A 17868-nucleotide genomic window follows, 5' to 3' on the forward strand; every position below is an offset into this window, starting at 1 on the left:
AAATACCAAAACAGTCATATTTGTCAAAACGTAAAAACTCATGGTAAGTGTACAGAACGTTTGTTGTTTTAAGTGAACACTTTTTAGGGATATGAAGTAGTGCATGTGAAGGTGCAGCTGATGGTAAGAGGTCATTGAAGTTCTTGAGCATATGTGTCTTACGAATCCTGCGGTCGGTGGCATAGGTTTATTGGTAACCCTAAGCACTAAGTGAAATTATTTCGTGTAAGAGTCTTTTACTCTACTTTTACACTCTTCAAACCACTGTATACAAATTTACATTATAAATAAATATTTAGATTTTGCGTTTATAATTTTTACAAAATTGTCAGAACGTCTATAATTACTTCGGTTTCATTTGAAACCTTTGTGTAAGAAATAAGAAATAATAATTTTAGTGCGTAGATTTAGTTAAAAGAGACTGTATTTAAAAATGTATTGTATTTTGGAAATATTTCAGAGTCATAAGCACAATTTGAATGGTACGGCTAAAACAAAAAATATTACGTTCTAAATAATACGTCTCGAAAGTCCATAAATTTCAAGTAATACTTGGTGACCCTATAACTTATAACGAAGTGGCAGATGCGAGGCCATGCGTGCAAAGGACGGTCGGAGACCTTTGTCGGGTACCAGCGTTTCATCCCCAACCCCTATGCAGGTGCTTTCATATTTAAATTCAATAAAATTCCTGGCTAGCAGATCGTTGCTCTTTTGTTTTCGGAAATAAGTCTAAAGATTTTGTTGAAGATTTTAGTATTTTCTATGTTTGGAAAATTGTAAAGGTGCTATTTTCTGACAGAGTTTTTTTGCGTCTTGGTTCTATTATACTCAAAATATGCGTAGTTGTAATACAAATACGTAAACACTAAAAATTGTTGTGCACTGACTATTGTGGGGGTAGTAACTTGCGTGATTCGCCCGGAGACACCACCGTCAGTGAAACAACGAAGGTAGCAGCATCATCGCAGTATATTTGTACCTCTCATAATTCTGTAATGTAATGTTATATAATGTACAGAGAATACAATGTAAAATAACTAAGAAATATGTATAATAGGCGCCATTTTGAATTGCCTTTTTTAATAAAACGAAATAAGTAATATATGCGACTCATCGCTTGGCAAGGCCATTGATGAACCGCACTATTTGCCATAAAAGATAAAGATATAACATGTTCGTGCAAATGAATAAAATCGGATCGATCCACAACTGTTATCTTAAAGTGTGACGCTGAACGGAATCTGAAATCCGTCACTGCGCACCGGTATTCGAGAAAAACTGCACTTAACGGTACTCCATCAGATTACGAATATTATATTGCAAGTCAGTGGCTGTCGGTTTTAGATATGCATGTTGTAGGAAATTGAGATTATAAGAACATATTAATGTTATTTTTTTGGAACGCCTCGGAAAAGTATGCCCTCTTACCACAGCTTTCAAACCAGAACACAGCAATGCTTAACACTGCTGTTACTAGACGGAAATAGGTGTGGCGGAACCACAAGAGCAGTTATAGCCTTGTGGTTCAGAAACTCGGTCAGTTGATCGAGAGGTCCAAGGTTCAAATCCGAGGCACGCACGTTTGATTTTGCAAAGTTATGTGCATATTAGAAATTAGTTATCACTTGTTTAAACGGAGAAGGAAAACATCGTGAGAAAACCTGCACACCTGAGAAATATTAAAAAAAAAGAAAAAGTTTTTAAAGGTATGTAAAGTCTACCAATTCGCACTTGGCCAGCGCGGTGGACTATGGCCTTATCCTTCTCATTCTGAGAAGAGACCCGTGTCCAGCAGTGGGACAGTAATGGGTTGGTGACAATAAATTACAAAAACTTCTGCCACCATCGTCTATATTAATTGTAACCAATAGTAGCTTTGTTTCCGCCGAACTACTACTCGTATGTATATAGTAAACGTTGTTCTGCTTTGTCTATGGTAGTATTATTGTATCTGTTGCACATCACAGATTAAATAATCTTAATAAGATCTTATGAAAATCGTACGTTACGCCAGTTCATATTCCCTGCAACATACATTTGTCACTGCATAAATCTTTACCCTTACCAGTACCCTTAAAATCTCCTGGTAAGGGTACAGGAGTTTTTACGTTTCGACAAATATAACTGTTTTGGTATTTGTTTACGTATTGGCCCATACGATTTCCTAGTTCTGACACAATCCCCTAGGGGCGCTGATTGGAATTTGTATGGGCAAATACGTAAACAAATACCAAAACAGTCATATTTGTCGAAACGTAACAACTCCTGGTAAGGGTACTTATTGTCAAACGTTCCCACGGTGGCGACGCCTGAAGTGCCGAGCGGTGACTAAGTAAATCTCTAATGTTGCTATATCAGCTAATTCGTTTCTTTGAACGGGATATTTATAGGCACACTGTGATTATCTGCGTTTTTATTTCAATTAAAATAGTTACCGTGTTTGTTCTTGAGGCAAATTTAACAGTATGTAACGAATGATAAAACTTTATTTACGAAGCTGTCTGTGCTTTGTAGTTGTATGGTTTATATAACTGCTTTTATATGTTTTTTCATTTATATTCCTAAACGACCTCTTGTGTGTGTTACGGACACATAAAAAGTTAAGTACTCAAATCCGGTAAAAGGTGGTAGAACCCTTTGTGGTTCGACTCCGGCGGCACCACCGCAACGCCTATTTCTACCTAATAACAGCAGTGTTAGGCGCTGCTGTGTTCCGGTTTGAAGGGTGTGGTAAGGGAGACATACTTTTCCGAGGCGTTCCAGCTTAGTCCTCAGGGTTAGCGGCGCATCTGTGGCCGACCTCAGGTAGGAATATCTAATCCTATCTGGGGTTAATTACAGATGTCCACGGGCGGCAGTAGCCACTTACCATCATGTGGACTGCATGCTCGTCTGCTACTCCTATATTATAAGAAAAAAAAGTTTACACTCTAACATGAGGCGTTGACAGTCCTCAGATTCCTTACCAAATGTAATCGAGCCGTAAGGCTTTTATTTGTAGTTAATTATAGGTAACAATGGATGTCAATGGCCCTCTACTCTCAGGTTCACTGCATTCTCGTACGCAAACTTTTTTATTATCAATTATTAAATAGTTTAATAATTATTAAATTATTAAACTGAAAAAAAAACTGAACTAAAATTTTATTTAATTTCTTTTATAATAATCTTATACTATAATAATAATATAGCATACTATTATAAGTAATAATAGCATACTTACAACTTATAATTAACAGCGACAATAATTTATAATTAAGATCAATACCAAATAGGGTAAACGCCATTTCAACATTAACCGCACTGGTAGAATATCGGAAAATGTTGTCAGTTATGTGACTTTGCCAATATTTCCCTTATTTACTTTATGACACATCCATTGGCGCCTATGATTCATTTCAGCGTACGCTTCTTATTTATTCAAGATAAGGGTGATAGGCACATGTGGAGAAGGTGTCAAGATATAGATTTGATAGGAAATACACATAATGTTGCCTGTTTTTTAATGAATTGATGATTTTTTATAATGTAGAGTAGCAAACGAGCATGTACCTGATGGTAAGTGGCTACTGTCGTTCATGAACACTTGTAATCAATCCCAGGTAGAATTTGATAGTCCTACCTGAAACCTAACCTTCAAACCAGAACACGGCAGCGCTTATTTTTATGAGACAGAAATAGGTGTGGGGGTGGTGCCGCCGTAGACGAACCACAAAGGGTCCTACCACCTTCAAATCGTAATGTTGCTACGTTCGTAATCACTACGAGAAATACTTCGATACGGGCTTACTTACTTAACTTACTATATATTTATAGGTTGGCTGTTACCCGGAAACATTTTATCAGTGGAACTCCTATTTATTGATAACCTAAAGTGTTTTAAGAACTACAAATAGGAATGAGTTCTCAAAAAAATAAAGATTTTAATCTAATCTAAATGGAATAGAATCTTAAGTTATACGCTACGAAATCTAAAGGAGGCAACATGTGTGCCGCTCATATGTTGCCTCCTTTCACGTCGACGATCGGCGTCGACGGTTGCTGACGATAGGCGGCGACTGGAACTGTTGTTCGTGCATTATCTCCCTAAGGAGTAAATTAGAAGATCATAATTATCTTCAATGTACAATTCGTATTGGTCCAGTACAATCATTACTCCATTGATAGGATTGCTTATTTACAGGGTTGAAAAAGTATGCAGTCCACCTGATGAGAAGTGGTCACTGCCGCCTATGGACAATATGGACATCCTATCGTTCATAATATGTAACTGAGCCGACTTAGACATTATTGTATCTGATACTTTTGTCAATATTACCTTCTATGTAGGAATACCAATTAATATTATTAATGTAACATTTTCACTTAAATAAAAATACACATCGGCTTGTAATTTTTATATTAACTTAATTTATATTAATATAAACGTAATTGTAAAACGTTGTAATACATTTTGATTTTTTTATGTTCCACTAAGACAAATTGTTAAATGTGTTAAACAAGCATTAAAATTCGATCTGTGGTAAACTAATTATGCTGTTTTATTTACAGTAACACAATTACATAAATAACAGGTTAAATATTCTCAAACTACTTAAAAGGCGCGTGGAATGGTATTTAAAATGGATTCGGTATTCGTTTACCGAATAAATTCTAAAATCAAACAAGGAATACGCCATGTTTAATTCAGATCCGTTTAGTTGTTGAAATGAACGGCCGAGTGTATTATATTACAGGATCCAGATGGCATTACCATGAATACTGTTATTTTCAGGTCGGTCCTACACTATATTTTAACGTAAGCTACATGCTCGTACATGTGGGACGCGAAGAGACTTTAGTTAGTTGGTTCCTGCATTCATGTGTGATGCGCACATTGACATGACATCGCGTGACAAAAAAATGGATGTACCATCAGCCAAGCAAAATCTAAATGAATTTAGCACGAGTTTAGATATTATGTTGTAGCGTGACTTTGTGTGTCTGTGAAAATCTATAAAATATTTATTAGAACTCTATTAAACGTCCGTTCACGTCACTTTTCTATACATAAAAGTTTATTATTTCAAGTAACAGACCTTTTGCCTACCTATATCAATTTGATATTCAAAATGAAAAATGTCCGTAAGAATATCCTATTTTTATTTGTTTTATGGTGACTCTACAATCGAAGGTATTACGTAGCGGAGGCTGCAAGCAGTTTTTACGAGGTTCCCTCCGGATATGAATACACATCCTGTGTCTCGAGTTCAACCTCCCGGTAGAGTTAGGAGGTTAATTAATAAAACACTATAACGAAACATATTTCAATTTTCAAATACGCGCATTAAGAAAATAATATTTTTACATATAAGAAAATATGTATATTTTTACATACTTATATAGTAGACAATTATATTAATATATTTTTATTACATGAATAAGGGTTAAAATGATGAATTTTAAAGATGATGATTTATCCTTGTATAAATTATATTTTTTTGTTTTTCTCTATCGTAACTTTCAGGTAACATAATAGCATGAATTTTGAATTAAAACAAAAAAAAAAAATTAAATATAGGAGGAATATACTATTTTTAAATATAGTATTAGCAGACAAGCATGTAGTATGTAGAGCTGGAAAGACTCGATAAAGAATGTCTCCCTTACCACACCATTCAAACCAGAACATAGCAGCGCTTAACGTGGTGTCGCCGGAATCGAACAACCAAGGATTTTACCACCTTCAATAAATACTAAATATATTCTTTTTTGAAAGATGGTATGGTTCGACTGGGGATTTACCATCCCCAAACTCATTTGTAGCGTGCAGCTCTAACGTTTCAGGAAAGCATGGATGCAAGCTGACTTAGGTACTTAAATGAGGCAACTATCTAATACCACGTTAAACAAACAAAACGAATGTTAAACAAATTCTCTTAATGACTGGGCCATGTTAACCAAGATGCCAAAGCAACGCCATCTAGTGAGGAACTAACATTATAAGGTTTGATAAGGATTTTCATTATAAGGTTTGATATGCTTAATAATATTAATCTGTTTTATATTCTAAAACAGTTTAAACCTCTTATGTACGTCGTCGTTTCGTCGAACGTCGAATTTTTGTTATGGATGATCGTCTGAAATGAGTGAAGGGTTTAAATGTAGAGACGAAGTTGCAATGTAGAGTTAACAGACGCAGCACTTGAAGATGAATATCTAGCAAATGTACTGACAAGTGGCTTCCGCTGAATTGTGTCTAATATAACATTTTATTTCATTAGCTCTACATTTCATTAGAAAAATAATTAAGACATATAAAAAGATAAATCCCTATTGTTTATAATTACATTTAATTCAGTAAATCTTAACTGTTATTTTTAGCAAAAGTTATCGACCTCTTCATTATTACTCCAAGTGCATAGGGCGGTACGAAGGGACAATAAGTTACAGATTAACGCATACATAATTATATTCATATAACGCTATCGGATAAGCTTATCACAATATCAAACTGTGATAAACGCGGGACTCGATTGACAAATATATGCGATCAAAATAACAACACGAAACCAAATCAGTGTTGGCCTAACGAGTTTGGAAACGGTTCGGATGTCCACTCGGCGTGCGCGATTGTTTGTTTACAAGTACTTCGTCGACAATTAGTTGGGCAATCATCCTTTCCAGTTGAGCACATTCAGCAGGTGACGGAGCGTCTTTTGTGTCAACAAGCGCCTTGTTTAACTGTAACGCTTGCTTCATCCACATCGACTTTGTACCTAGCGTCATCGAAATGATTCGGCCGTGCACCGGTTGCTCGTTCAGCTATGAAAACAATCGAGTAGTCAACCTTCTTTGCGTTATCGGGCGGTCGTAAATCATCGTTGAGCGTTCGCTTTTCGGCGCGTGAGTCAGGTGTCGCCGAGCGATCGGAAAGCGTCCCCGGCCGGCTAGCCCCCGGCGACCCTACCATGTGGATCCGATCGGTGGCGGCGCGAACATTCGTGGCACGTCCTTTGTTGACCGTTTTGTTTTGGAGTACCATCCGGTTCCTGATGGTAGAGGGGAGGGGACAGGTGGGCGCAGGTATCGAGCGCGGCGGCAGTCAGTCCACCTCAACGCGCCGGGCTGCGCGCGCGCCTCGCTCACAATAAATACAATTAAATATGGAAATGGCGAACAGTCCGCGACAGGTGCGCGGCCGCGGCGTTCGTGCACGTGTGCTGTTTGTGAGTGCGCCAGCGCTGCTTTCCCTGCAACCCTGTAGCCGGTAAGTTTTCCACGCTCACGATGAAAAATTCACTCGATCGAGCCGGCGCGTTTTTATAGTTTCTCACTATTAGGCTAGCGTCGGTTAGCACGCATCTGCCGTTCCGTTTCGGTGCAGCTGCTGATCGTGAATAGTAGGTATGATATGTTTTATACATCATAATGTGACAGTCGGTTGAATGAAGTCGCCCTCGGAGACGGCTAAGGGTTCTAACACAATTAGTGAGGCGGCGTTCACACGGCCGTCGCCGGCGTTTCGCGTGTTGCTGCCACTTCGGTAAATATTGGCTCGATAAGGTCCGCGAGTGCGTGCGTGTACAACTACTGTTATCGATTCCACACATGCGTCACTTCGATAGTTATCTTTGGCGGATCTGGGTCATTGTTCTTTTGTATTTCATGTGTTGCGCTCTGATAATAATTCTTCGAATGAATTTCATTCGCTTTTTTGTAGTTTTGCGTTCGGTAACGAGACAATACAACCTTTACAATGGCCGTAGCGCGTTTCTATAATACGCTTTGTAAGTATCTCTTTAGTTGTCTCGACGACAAGTATCATTATGAACTAAACCAACAAAAAATGTACCGTTGGCAAAAAACAGTCGCATTCGAGTCCATGAAATATTGTTCGCTGCAAAAGCAACAAGTGTCTAATGCCTAGCTACGAGTACCTACCCACTTGAAGTAATTACGTAGTTTCCAAGATTTTATGTAGGTGTTTTTTTACTTTTGTTACCAGATACTTAGCTGGTGTAGCTTTATTACGTGTAATCACTTGAGGTAATCTTATGAGCCGATATAAAATGTATGTATATTAGAATTTGACCGCTCGAAGCCGTTGGAGTAACTATTACACATTCAATCAGACCTAATCTATATACAGTAACGTGTGAACATCCGTCTGCTAAAAGCTTACATTAACAGACAGACATTTCTATGTCCTCCTTACTAATTTGATGGTTACAGATAAGGTTTACTGCTGTGTGAAAAATTCGTAAATTACAAACTGCTTATCAAACTTAATGGGTGATGTACGAGATGGGTGGGTAAAATAATGTTTCGTGTCTTAGTATAGTGATAATTCCCATTAGACACGATGTCGATTATGGATTTTGAATGTAACTCGTGGTAACTCAAGGTTTTACAATCCAATAAATCAGACTGGTCGAAAGGTGTGAATGGGTATATTTGTCGATAAGTCATATAAATTCGTTTGTATGCTAATTTGCCTAGTATTTAAAAGGCGTTATTCTGTTTTAATTGTGTCCAATGAAAGCAAGTGCGATTTACCTAAACACTTAGTATTTATAGTAAATTTTAATCAGTATGTTCGTCATAGTTAAACCAACTTTTAAAATAGAAACGTAGTAATATTATTTTTCACTGTGATTTTCATAAATTAAAAATGGAATAAATTAATATAGATAGAATTAATATAAAGTACTTTAAATGTAGAAAATATAAACAAAATCCAGAAAATGATGTAAAACTTATCTTTTACGACGCTATTGGCAATTAGATAATTTATTTAAAGTAGCCGATGAAAAACGATGTCGCTATTTACATCTCCGGAAAATTCGCTATCTATTACTATCGCAACACCTTTAAGAGGGAATACGGGTTTGCGTAAAACATCGCGATTACTATACTTGGCCATTACGGTCTTCTGATTTACCGATTATGTCCGTGTTCTTCATTATCGCCTTCAAATGTTGGCGTTGACGGCTCGCGCTAATCAACTCGGAATAGGACAGTGTAAAAAATATTCCCGTGTGGTCCAGGTACCGATTATGGTAAAAAAGAAAATTCCTCGCCATATGCCTAATAGCTCCCGGGAATTTATTAACTCATCTCATTACACTTAGAGACTCTAGCGGAGATCGTTTTATTCCCAACGCGAGTAACAGACAAAACCCGTATCGCGTTACACAAGAGTTTATTTTTGTGTAGACTGTTTGCAGATAAAACCTTTCAGTTTAGGAAGGCGGTGATATTATAGAGTGAATAGGTTTTTTCGTGTCTCGGTCTGTCGCTCACGCCTCGCCGCCCGCCATCCGTGACAACGCGAAATTCGGTATTAACTTTGAAAAAGTTATTATTGTGGTAGAACTATTAAATTTTAAGTTTTTCCTCAGTGAACTGTTAAGTCCGTGACTATAACTTTATTTTGATTGAAAACTGTATTTGAAACGTAACGAATTGAATGATATAATCAGAAAAAACGAGGTTTGAATTTTTAAATGGATTAACATAAGATTATTTCTATGCATATCACAAATAATAGGTTTAGTTATAAAACACCTAAAACTGTATATTCGTCCTCAATTTGGATAAAGCGCTCTACCTGGAGAGTATCGGTAGAGTATATGTAATACTATATTACAAAATGTGTGTTCGAGTAGCCACGTTTAAATCAGCATACGACATTGACAAAGATGAACGTCCTCGCCAGACCTCTGAACTCTACAACCACTAGAGCCAAGGTCAATGCCGGCGTGCGGTATTTTATAGCTCTCCATATATTCCACATGTAAAATAAATAATATAATATATGTTAATTTTAAACATTTATTCTCGCATAATTAGTAGCTTAGTAACACGAAGAAAAAACATTTTTCTTTCTCTACCATAGAAAATATTTCTAATACGAGAGATACCAGATGGTAGAAATTGTAGTTAAAGAGATTGTTTTAAAACCTCCTCTTGTGTAAATCAAGACTACTTTTTGTCAGGCAATTTTATTAATTAAAATTTGAAATAATATAAAAATAATTTAATAATTTTGAAATAATATAAAAACTATTTGTATTTGCACAAGTCTCTACATAAATGCGAAGAAACTTTAAAGAACATTTATGTTTCCTCCGTCGTCCACGTGCTCATTTTCCTTATACTAAACTTGACCCCTTTATTCAAATGTGTAGACGGGATTGTTTTCTTCGTATTTCAGCTTCGGACCTGAACAACTTTAACGTTAAGTAATTCTTAGAGCTCCATTTTATAATCAAATACATAAATTGAGACATATATCAAGCTATTATGCTCAGTTCTTTAGACTTCAAGTTGCTGCCTTCATTCTCTTCTACCTTTAATCTGTCCTTAAATACTGAGATAAACGTATAAGTTAAGATATAGATTTGGTATTGAATGTTTACTTATTTCTGCCTTATAACAGCAGTATTAATTTCACGGTTCACAGTTCTAGAAAGAGGTGTTGTTGCAAAGGCACTTCTTCAAAAGGAAGTTTTCGAAAGTATCAAGGCGTCTATGACAGTAGTGGGTGTGATGATTTGAATCTATATCTATGAAACCACATCTTCAGGGTAGACAATTTGCAATTTTAATTCGAATAAGGCAAGAGTTAGATATAAAAGTAATAACTCGATTAAAATAACTTTCAACTCTCAAGATTTCTGTGTTATTTGGTAACTCACGAGCGGCAGGGATAACTCAATATGTATCATGTAACAGGAACAATGGTTTACATTATCTGAAATTTAGTTTTCTAAGATTGTATTAGCATTCAAGCTTGCTGTGCATCTTATGCTGAGTGGTCATCGTGGTTATGGTCACTTGTGACCAATTCCATATGGGTTGGTCAAAGCCAAGTATCGCCACGCCTGAGGACTTAGATGTCACCGTATGTAAGTTCGTCTACATCCACACTTGTCCGAACGCAGAGCTTCACGCTAGAATATATTAGCTACAATTCCTTTTCCTTTCAACATACGTAACACTAACATACAAGTTCAGAACATACATTCTTATTCACTTAAGAGTCTTCCGTCAGAGGAACACGTACGAACCATGTCCTCCCACTCGCCTCACTAGAAATTTGCGTGTTCGCCGCACATTCTAACGTCAGTGTTTAATTATATGAAATGGTTAACAAGCGTGTTGCAGTGATAGAAAGCGCTGTAAGAACACCTGCATCTACCTGCAGCTGCACTGATCTTAACGTCTCTATGGCCCAATTATATATGTTCAGTTTATTGAATGGAAATTTAATTATGTGAAATAATTATACTTTAGTATATACGAGTATGTATATAGATAGGGTATTTTGATGGATAGGTACGTGGTAACTTTTTAGTAATAAAATTAGATAAAAATATAGGGTTGATAATACTCTCTAAGTCTATATCGTCTTAATTCTATCTAGCAACGGTTTAATGATCGTAGGGAAATTACAACTTTAGGATCTCACCATAAAGTTAGGTGTCGTCATAATGTAATAACGGTTAAATGTTCTTAAGCTTAGGGAAAAAGTATACTATAGTAGTAGATATATGTACAGTAGTAGTATAGAATTTCAAAAGTAGCAACATTTAGCCAGCCACATTTCGGAAACTCGATAATAAGGGAATAAGGGATCTCTTGTGACGACCATGTCTGCAAAAGGTCAAACACAACTAGATGGACCGTTGAACTGAAGAAGACAGTCGGAAACCGTTAGATTTACAGGGCATAGGACCGGTTGGAGTGGCGCCAATTAGGAGAGCCCTATGTCCGGTAGAAGACCTAAAAAAGCTAATTAATTTACTTAAATAAGGAATATAAATAGATAATGTCACAAAGATAGGTAGAATATACACATCAAGCATTGTTTAAAGATTTTTTTTTTTAATCTGTTTATAAATATTTTTGCATCTTATAATAATTGTTTTTATGTATAGTGCTAATACTGCCTAAATAGAATGTACTTGTCATATTTTATCATATTCATAGTTTATATCTAAATATTCCAATTAATCGTCAATATTTTCTGATGTTCCATTTTCAAAATATATGACGAATTAATTAATAAATAAAAAGCTTACTTTAGTGGTCCAATTAGATTTTAGTCAATTTAGTTTGCTTAAAGTTGTCAATAATGCAGAGTCAATTATACTTTCACCCGATGATGACATGATAATTGTCACGCATGGACGACTTTTGAAGAAGTATGAAATCTTTGAAGCAAAGTAGAAACTAAAGCATGAAATAATTATAAAAATGCATTTGTAATTTTTTTATACTTTTGCGAAAAAAATGTTATTTCGTTTAAAAATAGATACCTACGCCTGGAAGGGTTATTTAATATAGGTACATATTACATATACTTGTATGCCTATGACTAAACATTTTACTATGCAGATAAAATTTACGACCTACGACGATAAATTTATGACAAACATTTTTGCATCGAAATGTCACTAAAGTGAATGACATATTTATGGAACCCAAGCAAGTTGTACCTGTGTGGTCCAATAACCATAAAAATGAAACCACTGCTACAGGCACTTATCCTACAACTTCCTGAGTTGCACGTTGTTACAGTTAGTAATAAAAAGTAATTTTACTCAGCCACTTTAGATTAATAAACGTCTATATACTTTGTCTATCGTGTCGTCACAAGTTTTAAAGACTAATTGTACAACTGGCAGCTAGATTACATCTGCAAAAAGCACGAATAAAGAAAAGGAATCGTTTAAAAATAGAACAGTTGATTCAACGATCAAATAAGGGCCAATACAGGCAATGCGATTGTGATATTGCGAATGTTTTATTGACGCTACAAAACTATGTTTGAAAAATATTGCCGGATTATTAAGTTTATTTAAACATTTTAACATTGTCCAAAATTGCAGAAACATTAAATTTTACAATTAGGTTGGTCTTTACAGCGCACTTTTTTAAACTACTACCATTTTGGAACCCTAATATTATTAGAATACTTACTACTACTTATACTGTAGAAGCAATATAAAAATCTACATCACGTAACAATATTCTTTATAACTAAGCTATACCGTACATCTTATATCATCTTTATTTTTAATTTAATATTTATTAACTTAACAATGTGACTATTTGTACAGGTACTGGACTAATAAATTATATTTATTCGTACATTTATTAATTTTTTTTTTAAATATATTTATTCGTACATTTATTCATTTTTTTTCTTTAAACAATGTGACAAATTCAATTTTTTTTTTAATATACTTATTCGTACATTTATTCAATTGGTTTTTTTTTTTAAATTGATTTCGAACGGGCTGATGGCGACGTCATTTTTTGATGTTAAGAGCTTAGTTTCTAAAATCGATCGGTAGAGCCGTTTAAAAGTTATTAAAAAAAAAACATTTCAAAAATTTTTTTTTTGTAGTTTTATTGAGATTTCTCAAAATCTACCGGTTCGAATCGGATAATAATAAATTGTTTGTCCAGTACCCGTATTAATAATTATAAATTATTCGTACGGTAACCGTATTAATAATTATAAATTGTTCGTACAGTACGTGTATTAATAGACTCAGCCTTAACTTAAACGACAAACGGCAATTGATACTTGCATTTTTATATCATTAACAATTATGTTCGGGACTATCTTACATTATCTTTGTTAGTTATTAATTTAATCTTTATTAATTTAAATGTCGAAAGTCTTTTTATTGCACGTGCGTTTTCATTGACAACTTACGTCCCGTCCGTTCGGGGCCTAATAGAGACCGCCAATCGCCGGCACGTCGGATTGCGGCATCCGAGACGAGATTTCTAATCGACGGGCGTCACGCGCCGCGTCCCCGGCCGGAACGAATCGCCCGGAGATAAGCATCGACATCAGGGGACTGGTCACTTCACTCACTACACAGGGCTGCCCAATTTGGCTGCGACGCGATTTATGTCGCCAGATACGCGCGAGTTTGAGAAACGCGTATGTGAACACGGATTTATTTTAATATGTAGGTGATGAAATGATTGATGAACGTCGTTTACGGTACAGTGTTAGTCTATTAAAAAATATTTATTTAAATATTGGTGTTAATTAATTATTGAAAATTTTAATTAAGTGAACTTAATCATCTCGTTTTTGATAAATTCGTTGATATTCGTACAAGTAGTTAATAAAACTAACATAATCATAAATAAAAATATAATAATACAAAATACTTTATCAAATCAAATAGACTCTACCGATGCCCTATTAATATAACAGTAACAAACTTTTAGGTACAATTGTTTAATCTATAACACTATAGTTTTAATTACCCAAACATTTGTTTTATACTAACATACCAGCCCTATCAAACCTAATATGCGGGCTAAAAAATCGATCACAGTCCGCGACAAATCGAACTATGCAATGCGATGACTTGTCGATCCGGCGGCTTTGTTGCCCACTTGCCGGCAGCCGGCACTCTACCCAAAAGTACCCATACTATTGTATCGAGAGTTTTGTGTAAATAACCAAGCAAGCATGAGAATGCGGCATGAAAGATCGTAAGCCTTTCTGAGCTTCTATGTTTATTTGCGCGTTACTATAATTTTATCTATCGAACTGATTGTTCGGTGTATGTTTAGGTTGCTGATATTGCGTGTCTATTAATAGAAAGTGGTAAGAAGTTACTTTAAAATCCAGAATTTGTAAAAATATTTTTGAGTGAAAAAAATGAATTGGATGAAAATCATTTGTTCTTAATTTGTTACCAAAACCTCTAAATAGCTTATTCAACTACTAAAAAAACTTTGCAAAAAATTGGGGCGGGAGGGACACTGGTGAAATATAAGAGAGGGGTGGTGGGCGGAGTCGCGAGCAGTATCTTGTCTTAAATATGTAAGTCTGAATCTGAAATATTTACGCTGAAATGATTAAAGTGCATACGAAGAACCGTAACTCACATTGGAACCTAGATTATGCTATTTTAACTAACGTTTGAATTCTTTGATTTTATCCAGTGAAGTTTTTGGATAATGTAACCTTACGGAAACAAAACTACAATCCCCCTATCGATTTTATCTTTTTAGTAAAATATGGCATGTCTACTAGCTTTCTTCAAAACTAGGTATGTCAATAAATACGTTTAATATAAAAATAATTCCACGACGAACACATTAAAAAATCGTGAAACATTAATGAACGTACTTAAAGTTCACGTGAGCACGAATAAAAATCTATAAGCGTTGTATGAAGCGGGAACAAAATACAATAATTTCTTGAGCAGATGGCCTGCCAGATAGCTATTGAAGGTGGGAACAGCCGGAGAGGAGGCGGAGCGCGCACCGAATGGCTGCAGAGATCGCTCCGGCCTCATAACCTTTCAACGAGACAAATGTACCGCCACGTTCACTGTCAGTGCCGTAATGCCTTCGACGGTCCACGCCAGTGATAAATGCCGACAAAAACGCCAATTAGAACAATACAATTGAATAAAACCGGCCAACACACGAGATGAGTCGACTCTTTCGACGCATTAAATAACCATTAGCATCAACTCTAAAACGCTATTAATTAATCTGATCGTTGCTGATTTTTCGGTTCCGACCATTTTCTAATTTCTAATGTTCATCCAGTTTCGTGTATTCGAATCGCCGTTGAAATATGACGAATCTAGACTGTTCTCTAAAGTCGAGCATGAAATTGTGTGCACGAGGCGTATCGGCAATTTGCGTCAGTTTTTTTTATCACAGTCACGACAGGCCGGATTCCTCGTGGCGCGGCCAATCGCCGGCTAGAGACGGTGTAATTGGGAGAAACTACTCGGCCACCACAAATGCTTGAGATTTAGCGTCCGCGACCATCGCACGAAGATCCCTGAAAAGACATCTCCGTTGCCGCTTTATTCCTCGTTATAAACTATTAAGAGAGGCGGTTGAGGTCTAATTTGACTGGTTGCTCCATAATGACACGGCCGTTCGTCGATGTAGCAATACGAGGTCTAACTGTTTCGGCCCTTTTGTCTGGTGATGATTGTTTGAGCGACGGGTTATCATTTCCTTGCCGGATTGTTTGGGCACTTTCGCAGGTAACAATGCTGCTTTTTTGCGTCCGAAATTGTTCCACGTCGCTTACATTGTCAAAACTTAATTGACCATGCATTTTATTTATTTTAGTCTCTTTCCATACATGCATCCAGGTGCATGGTTTCTTAACCTCTTATACAGTTACACACATGAACTCTTTATAACTAAGATTAATCAATAAATAAATGTTATTAGTACCTACTTATACAAATCTTGCTAAATTATCGTCACTCAATATTAATTTTGCATTGTCACTGTGATATACCTAAGTACATAGGTATAAAACTATAAACTGTATATATTTTTATTATATAGACGGTATTTCCCTTCGTGTTGTTACAGATGTATTATCAAATACCTTTTCTGGTTAATGAGGTATACCTTTGAAACATACCTTTTATATCTTTTAATAAATAAATACAAATCGATGCGAACCAATATTAAACTATATTTGTTAACAGATAGAATGGAATTCTCTAAAGAATTATCAAAAATATTACTTATTTTTTAAATTAACATCCATCCATTTGTAAATTAATTTTCTAGAAAAAGATATAAATATAAAGTTCCGATACATATTTCTGGTAATTGAAAGACGATTCGGGTTATCTTTTAGCTATCTTATCAGATAGAGCTCGTTTTACATGTTCATGTGTCTCTAGGCTGCTGTTTCTAAAATTAAATGTTATTTGCTTGATTTTTGTTGACGTTTTATAAAATTATCATTATTTCTTATTAATTTTCATGCAGGCTTGTAACAAATAACTGTTTCTGCCTCCGGTTTCTGTATGAATTAAAATTTATAACTTTTATTATCTATCACTAAAATTATTAATGGTTCTTTTAAAAGTATCAAAATATAAAAGTGTGTGATAAAAGATTGAAGGCAGTCTGTAGTGTAATATTCTACAAATAAAACTGCCGCACCTTTTAATACAGTCGGTGTTACTATAATTTAATCGTAACATTGGCGAATGTATTTTACACCATTAAACATATTGTGTCCATACACTACTACTATGTACGCCCTGTGCCTCGCGGCTTCACCCGCGTTTCAAATTGTAAATATGTACTTGGAGAAAAACGTGGGCTGAAATTTTTTCTGCAGTACCAGATTTCGTATAAATAAAAGTAAGACTAAGTTACTCCTTATAACACCAGCTAACTGTTAGAAAATTTCCCCCGAAAGTCGAAACCAATGGTCTTCGATTACCCGGAACAAACAGACAAAAATTTTAACAATTATTTTTTGTTACAGCCTCCGTATACACTTCCATATGCATTTTGTAAAAAAATCTCTTATTACATTACAAACAGAAAACTCAATTTTATTTGTATAGATGTGTAGTATATAGAATATGTCAGTTCGACCTCCCATTCATCCTCATTTGAGGCGAGTGAAACTAGACGTCCATTAAGTTCATAAGCTATTAACCGAGGCCATTGAAAGCAATGGAAAGGCGTAAATATACGTATATTCACGTAGCATCTATATTGAGTGCGCGGAGTATCATCTTTGATAGAATTACTATATTGAATATTCGTACGGGATAAGTTTTCATTTGGTTAAGGGAATAACTCAATGAATGAATTTTAGTAAACTTCAAATGTCATATTTATATGCCCTGACTGTCGGACTGAGTTAGTAAGAAAAACGATGACAAAATATAAAAATGATAGGTTTTTTAATTGTATATACTGCGGGTATTGATTTTTCACATTTCATTAGTGATTTTCACAGCCGCTTGTGCTTTGGGCAAACAAGCTCTATGAAACCACGATAAGTAACTCAAATTTAAACTAGACGTTACATTTCATAAGACATTTTAA

At 35.5% G+C, this 17868-nt stretch overlaps 1 long non-coding RNA gene across 1 annotated transcript in view; it reads left to right on the top strand.

The window, feature by feature from the left end:
* The first annotated feature begins 7109 nt into the window (after positions 1-7109).
* LOC140748340 (uncharacterized) overlaps positions 7110-17868 on the top strand; it is a 31291-nt gene continuing 20532 nt past the window's right edge. The window contains exon 1 of the long non-coding RNA XR_012102941.1: positions 7110-7252. This is a non-coding gene — a long non-coding RNA (uncharacterized LOC140748340). The remainder of the gene's footprint in view (positions 7253-17868) is intronic.

The sequence above is a fragment of the Epargyreus clarus genome, unplaced genomic scaffold (genome assembly GCF_041222505.1).
Source record: "Epargyreus clarus isolate Ecla_fem2 unplaced genomic scaffold, WU_Ecla_fem_2.2 ptg000015l, whole genome shotgun sequence".
In the NCBI taxonomy this organism is placed as follows: Eukaryota; Metazoa; Arthropoda; class Insecta; order Lepidoptera; family Hesperiidae; genus Epargyreus; species Epargyreus clarus.